The sequence below is a fragment of the Rhipicephalus microplus genome, chromosome 6 (assembly GCF_043290135.1).
Source record: "Rhipicephalus microplus isolate Deutch F79 chromosome 6, USDA_Rmic, whole genome shotgun sequence".
NCBI classification, from domain to species: Eukaryota; Metazoa; Arthropoda; class Arachnida; order Ixodida; family Ixodidae; genus Rhipicephalus; species Rhipicephalus microplus.
In genome coordinates, this window is record NC_134705.1 from 114,512,180 (window position 1) to 114,520,364 (window position 8,185).

The following is an 8,185-nucleotide window of genomic DNA, read 5'->3' on the forward strand; positions in this document are numbered from 1 at the left end:
CTAGTGAACTACGTGTACATGCAGTTACCTATGCACCGTTTAACTGAAAACGATGCTTCCTCGATCATGCTCCTGCAGGGGATCATCCATTTCTCATATTGAAACCTGATATTGTTTCCCAGTCGTCCGTAATTTTAATTTTATCACAAGTTTGGTAACCTTACCATAAATGAACAAAAAATAAATAACTTTGTTATCATTTTGTCACGCCATTTGTTTATAAAATTAACCAAGATTATATATAGAAAACACAACGACAGTTTGCGGGCAGGAAACGTAGCACAAAAGCAAACAAAGGACCAGAATGCTGGCTTGTTGTTTTCATGCGTTCACTCAATTTTTCTGTAATATCACTCTAGTAAATTTTAGATCATGAATATGAACTTGATGCAGCGTCATTCAGTAGTATTTAAGAGCACTTCAGAACCAGAAGCTTTACGGAACCACTTGCTCCGTTTGGGAACAAGCAAAGTGAGTATTGGTTTCTCGCTGAAAAAATTACATAACTGTAGAGTTTAGCAAGACAGATAAAGAATGTAGATAAAGGCAGCTATATTAAACAAGGCTTCGGGATAGACTAAACATTTGAACATGACGTAAATAGTGTTTTTTAGGCATGCAGGAGTTTTACTTAGAACATTCAAATTCAAACGGAATACGCGACAGCAGACCGCAGACAAATGAGTATATCTACTTGAGATTTAAAACCGTAAACAAACGAATATATTGGCGTCAATAAAGATAAAATCTGAATTAATTTCAGTGCAACAAACTAAGGATGATTAAAAAAAAATTACCGGGGTGGAAATCATTGCCTGGGAGTGAAGCCGTGCCTCTGGCAAGATGGCGTTTCAGGCGGCCATCTCACTAGGGGCATGATAAAGTATCACAGTTCAGTGATTAACAATGAAGCGTTTCCTCTCGCACTCCCGATGAGTGTTGTGTGGAAACCTTTTGGTTCACATAGTGCTTCAATTGCATCTGAGTGTTACTAGTTGCCCTTAGTGAGCCTCTAACTGTAGGCAAAGTTCCTGCGAAATTAAGTCACCCATACTGGTTTCTGTGTGTTCGTTCGTTGGGAACAGCTATCTTTTTTCATATAGAAGTATCGTGGCATTTACATTAACCTATTGAAGCCACTTGATCTTTAAGTGGGCACTACCAGAAAGGAGCATGTGTCCGCCATCTTCGCAGAGGCAAAAGCTGGCTTCACTTCTGCTGGCAAGGCATGGCAGGAGCTTCCATTTCACAATGTTTTTTATTCCTCCTTTCAAGAAACGCGTACCAAAGATTCGCCTTTTCAAGATTTTATCCAATTTCGCATTTAGGACAGCTCTCCTACTGCGATACTTTGTATATCTCAGGTTCTGTGTATTTGAGTGTCAGGAAAATTACCGAGACATGAATAAACCTTTCATGATCCTTAAGTCTGCCTTAAAGGGCTAACGGAAAAAGCGATATTGCACGCGTGGACCTCTTCCCTTCCCACACACATGCCCCCCACCCCACCGCACACACAGACACACACACACAGACACACACACACACACACACACACACACACACACAGACACACACACACACACACACACTCCCACGTTTCCTGAGACGGAGGGACGGACCATGTTTTCTGACTACGCCTTCAGGCCACGGAATTCATTTGTCTTTACAGAGTGAAACAGCTTCTACAGAGTGAAACAGGCTACGATATCTATTTAGCTATTAAACACGTCGTACAGCACGCACTTAACGTACAATGTGGAGCTATATTGATGAAGTTGAGTGTAAAACCGACGGCATTAAAATTCTTGAATGGAACCCATCGATATGGGCTAAACACATGATTTTCTGTGGAATGTTTTGGCGTACAGCGCTGTAATATTTAAACAACGCTTTGATCGGACGCACACATAGAATTTCAGTTGACAATGTGAGAAGATCGACGTGCAAGGAAAGTGGTTCACTTCACCATTTGTGGTACGCTATCTTAGTTCTCATTGTCAAGAACATCGCATGCATGGGTCTCGCGTTGATGGCATTGAACTGATCTGAACACTAATTATACAGTCGTAGAGTTCTGAATGCGTCTTGGTGTTTGTTTGTTTTTTTTTGTTTTTCAGTGTTATTCTTTTCGCCTTTCGCACAGCAAGCTTACGGATGGGTGAGATTTACCTCAACAACGTCTAGAGGACCAGCAGCTTCTTAGCATTTGAAATCAGGCAAAATCTCCAGGTTATAGCAACGCGAGTCATATTTGTTTATGTTACAGCCCATTGGAGCATGCCTGAGAGCAGCCTTTGAAAAAATACACAGCCCCAATTATGCATGCCACTCCTGCTTAATCTGGCCTAATGTTGAAACGTGTACCGACGCAGTTTAACATGATAAACAAAAGCATTTTTCTGTAGCACGGACTGACTCAGTCCCTCTATTTTCGGTTCTTTTTTGATTGTTTAATAAGTCACTAGTAACAACCTAACATCTATAGCATGAGGCTGGGCGTTAAATTCCAACAATACAAAATTCGACACTTATCCTAAATTTGGATGAAGATTTCACAATATTAATATCCTAAATTATTCGTTTTCTAATTTTTGGATTTATAAGAGGCTTCTGCATTTAGAAGGTGACCCGAAGACACTAGGATAAAAAAATATGGCATATTCCAAAAGTAACGATGACGAGGAGGCAACGGGGGTTCTATCATTTGGTATCGCCGTAAATGACCCTTGACATTGGTCACTAAAGCACGTAACTGAGTGACAAAGCAGTGTACAGTTCAGATACACTATTATTGGGCCATCGTTGGTATGCTGTGTGGAGTCAGTAATTTTGTTTTGCTTTCATTATTATTTATTAGTGGTATCGGATACAGTCTGAAGTTCACAAAGGTGGTCTGTGCACATTTTAATGATGGCTGTTGGTTGTTTCTAGTCATACGAAATCCACCCTAGAGCATATTGAGGCGTCATATTCTGCACAAGCCAGGCGTCCGTGATCATCATCGCCTTATTCTTCAACGTCATCAGCGTCATGGTCATCGTCATGCTGTATAGTGGCTATCTTGCATCGGGTGCGAAGCCACACATTTTCTGGGGGAGGGGAGAACCACCTTATTTTGAGGAAGGGTCCTCCCTTATAATGGCCACTTTTCGCTCTCTATACCATGACAAAAGAAGTGTCGAGGGGGGGGGGTGGCACGTGACCGCTCAGCCACCCCCTTTTTACACCCCTGCCTCGTATGTGCTGCGCAAAGATGGCCAAAAGAAAAGCGTGGTCTAGAACCCGCTTTTAAATTCGAAGCATTTCTTAGTGAACTTCGGCGAATTTGAGCGTATCTATCTATCTATCTATCTATCTATCTATCTATCTATCTATCTATCTATCTATCTATCTATCTATCTATCTATCTATCTATCTATCTATCTATCTATCTATCTATCTAGCCGCCCACGACTTTCAGCTCTCCTAGCCGTTTAGATAATGGTATCAATACCAATCTTGGTACGGCATAACATGACTGTATGAAGAACACATAAGACTAGTCATACCGTGAAAATCTTAACTTGGATGTCATAAGTCCCATGATTTTCATTTCATGGTCGTGCAGCTCTTGCGGTGGTTTCGGGCACATGGTATGTTGCAAAACTGGTATGGCGTGGCATGATTGCATGGTGAACACAAGCGACAGACACTATCATACAAATCATGACATGCGTGTCATGTAACAACATGACTACATGCTCCGCTCATGATGCGCTGGTCGCCGTTTCGCTAGCGATAAATATATCAGTTTTCGTACTACAGTACGTGAATTGATGACGAAGGTATGCGACTGGTGCAAACATGATAAACATGTGATGCGTGTGATGTAACAACATGATTATATACTGCGCTCATGATGTGCTGGCGGGCGTTTCGCTAGCTTCACATGTACCAAGTTTGGTATTACGCGACGCGAACGGACATGTATAAGTAAATGACACATCCAAGCATGATAACCACGACATGCGTGTCAAGTAACAGCATGACTAAATGCCACACTGATGATGCGCTTGCGGCCAATTCGCTAGCTTCACAGATGACCAACTTGGTATTACGTGACGCCAACGGATGACGAAGGCATGTGACTTAGGCAAACATGATAATCATGAGATGCGTGTCACGTGAGAACACGACTACATTTCATATTCAAGGCGCCAACACATTTGGACGTGACGCGGTGCGCGTGCTCGGGGGCGTTCATTTCGTCGCGTCGCAGCGGCGCTGCCACGCCATGCACCGGTCCTGCCATATACTCGCAGGCGCGTGCCGCGCTGCGTTGCTTTGACGCATGCGCGTTTCAGCGCATCCGGCGTCCTTCCGTCAGGAAAAGAGGGAGACGCAGTGTTGTCTGGGTAACGCATCGGCGCGAAATGCAGCATGTCACATTTCGCGCCGGTTGACGTCGGGTCGCGCCGACGTACGCTGGTCGCTCCTGCCGTCAGACGATAGAGTGTTCGCGTTTTGCCAACGTAGCGTCGCTGTGCTCAGCGTGCGCGCGCTTCAAACGCTACGCTGGAGTATATTGGGCCCTTCACGATGCGCTTGTGGCCGTTTTTTTAGCTCCACATGTACCAAGTATGGTGTTACGTGACGTCAATGAATGACAAAAGTATATGACTGGTGCAAACATGCTAATCTTGACACGTGTGTCATGTAAGAACATGACAACATACCACGTTCATAGCGTGCTCGTGGCCATTTCGCTAGCTCTACATGTAATAAATTTTGGTATCAGAGGATGTGAATAAATGAAGAAGGTAAACGACACATCCACCATTATAATCATGACACGGAAGTCATGTATGGAATCATTTACCTCCACCTTGTAACGTTGTACTGATTTTAGTGTGGGATAACTTTTCTCATTTGTGCTTCGCATATCATCGATGCCCACTGTACGTGGGATCTGCCAATTTTTTTCTTGATTTAGTTTGTTTGCTTATACATACCACTGTACAATATGTACTATATGACAGGTGGGGGAAGGCCATGCCAGCGCAGAAAAAGAATTGGAAACTGGCGAAGCACGAATAGACGCAGGCTAACCATTACAAGCTTGAACTGTTGCAGGAATTTAGCTACACACATTTGTACAATTTAGTTCTAGATGAAAGTGGCAAACGATTACAATTACGTGAGCTAACTGAAAGTTTTGATTAAAGCTGGTACAGCGTGGGGAGTTAGTGAAGGATGAATAAACATTGGGCTTTCCTTTGACGACGTGAAGCCAGAGCATTGACATTGTGATTACAAAGATTTTAAGAGGTTGGAATGTTCTTATCGTAACTACAATAGACGAAGAGCTTTCTGCTGATTCGATTGAATCTTGGTAATATAGATTTTATGAACTCTATTACGCATAGTATGAATAAGTATTTTGTGAAGGGCTACTAGAAAGACTCCGTTTACTAAACACATTCTATACCACTGAATCGTTTCATCTTTACGGGCAGCGTTTTGCATTTTCGTGGTCACAACTATGTTATAATGTGGAAGTCACAAGTTTTTCGTAAGAGAACTTAAGGCATTTTTCTGACGCAGGGAGCTCTCCCGAAGTTGGACATATCAGGACAGAATCGCCTTCCAATCTGCTGGACAGGGTGCAGAATATTGCCACGTTCCATTTCCGAAGTTTTTGTTATCGTCCCAAAACACCACACCATTCTCAGCGTGAACCGCGCCGGCAGTTTTTGAGAAGGTTCCGGACTGTAGTAGATCATTTCGATAAGATCACGCCCACTGTGCGAACGGTACAGATTGTTCTGGAACCTACGCCACCGCCAGCGATAACGCTAGAACATTCGACGGCGAGAGTATAAATGCCGACGCGCTTCGCCGCTTGTCAGTTGTTGATCGAAGGCCGACGCTCCGTTCGCCGCTATCAGTCCGAGACTGCTATCTGTGCAAGACTGCTGCTGTAATTGGACTTTCCGTTTGCCGGGCACAGGTTCGCCCAAATAAACAGTTAAATCCCAACACGAAGTCTCCTGTCTTCGGCCACGTCACAACCCCGTGACATCTGGTGGAGGTGCTGCTTCGTTCATGTACCGGACGCCCCCGTCAAGCCGTGACCCCAGCCCACGTCGCGGAGAAGACACCGACGCCAACTAGGAGCAGCGAAGAAGCCGCCGACAGCAAGGGCTATCACCGGAGTACGGGCTTCGAGAAGACAAGGCGCGGAAGACCAAGGCCATGACTGCGACTGCAGCGACAATGACAACCGCCGCATCCCAGCCCACGATGGTCATGCATCAACGCAGGGAACCACCAATTTTCCATGGGTCATCGTTCGAAGACCCGGAGTCCTGGCTAGAAACATACGACCGTGTGGCCGCCCTGAACCACTGGGACAACGAAGAAAAGCTCCGTCGTGTGTACTTCTGCCTGGAAGACACCGCAAGGACCTGGCTAGAGAATCGTGAGTCAACGCTGCGAACGTGGGATGTCTTCTGCGGCGCATTTCTGCAAACGTTCGCGAGCGTCGCTCGCAAAGAAAGGGCCGCTTCTCAACTAGAGATCCGGGTTCAGCTTCCAAATGAGAAGGTTGCAATTTTCACAGAGGAGATGACCCGCCTATTTCGTCACGCTGACCCAGACATGCCTGAGGAGAAGAAAGTTCGTTTCTTCATGTGAGGGGTCAAACAGGAGCTCTTCGCGGGACTAATGAGGAATCCACCGAACACCGTCCAAGAATTTGTATCCGAGGCGACCACCATCAAAAAAACTCTTGACATGCGCAACAGACAGTATTATCGTCGCCTGACTCCAGAATGCGCTGCTGCTCAAACCAGTGACTCCGAAAACCTGCGTGAAACGATCTGAGCGATCGTGCGGGAAGAGCTGCGAAAACTGTTGCCTTCAGCGCACCCTCAAGTGGATTCGATTGCCGACATTGTGCGAGAAGGAGTTCGGCAATCACTTCGAATTCCCCAAACACTGCTGCCCGAGCCAGAAACTATGAGCTACGCCGCTGCAGTGCGCCACAACGCTCCTCCCCGTCCACGCCAAAACACCGCCCCGTCGCACTTCCGTCGCCGGGCACCACCGCCGCCACCACCCTCACCGACGACCTACCGTTCACCAGCGGGCCAGTGCAGTGCACCGAGGAAAACCGACGTTTGGCGCACCCCTGACCACCGCCCACTGTGCTAACACTGCGACGAGGCCGGGCACATTTACCGCCGTTGCCAGTACCGACAGATGGGACTGCGTGGCTTCGCCGTCGATGCACCGCGTCCGCAGACAGGGGAACAGCTACGTGACATCGCCGACTACCTGACAGGAACTCAATGGACACCCCGAAGTCCTTCCCGTTTGCAGTCGCCCAGTCGCCGCATGTCACCGCACCCCCGGCAGTACTCCGGCCCAACGCGGGGCCGGTCTCCTAGCCCGTATCCGGGAAACTAAGGTCAGCAACCGGTGGAGGTGCGGTTGCTGTGCGACGAACTACTGAAGATTCTCCGACGACGACGACGCCGCGACGGAGCTTTCCGAACACAATGCCAACCAGGAAAAGCCCTGACAGCGAAAGCTCACTTACCGGAGGTGGCCTGACGACGCAACGTGGAAGCAGCGGATCAATCCGACGCAGCCGTGACCCGACGCCACGCCCTAACTCTAATGCGAGACGGCGAACTAGCGACATCGACGTTTTCATCGACGGCCACAGTGTGACCGCTCTCGTCGATACTGGAGCCGACTATTCTGTAATCAGTGGGTCGTTCGCCGCGAAGTTAAAGAAAGTTAGGACAGCTTGGAAAGGCCCTGAAATCCACACAGCAGGAAGTCATCTTGTAACGCCTACAGGAATCTGCACAGCGAGAGTCACCATTAACGGCCATATTTATCCTACAGACTTCGTAGTCCTACAGCGTTGCTCGATAGATGTCATCCTTGGCATGGACTTCTTATGCCTTCATGGTGCTGTCATCAACCTAAAAACAAAGTCGATAACGTTATCCACAGAAGAAGCACTACCACAGCGCATGCCGTCAGGACACCATGCCTTGAATGTGCTGGAAGAACAAGTCACCATTGCGCCACGCTCAAGCGTCATTATTTCAGTCGGCGCTCCTAAATCACCTGACTTGGAAGGCGTCGTTGAAGGCAGTCAGCATCTGTTGGTCACCCGAAATATTTG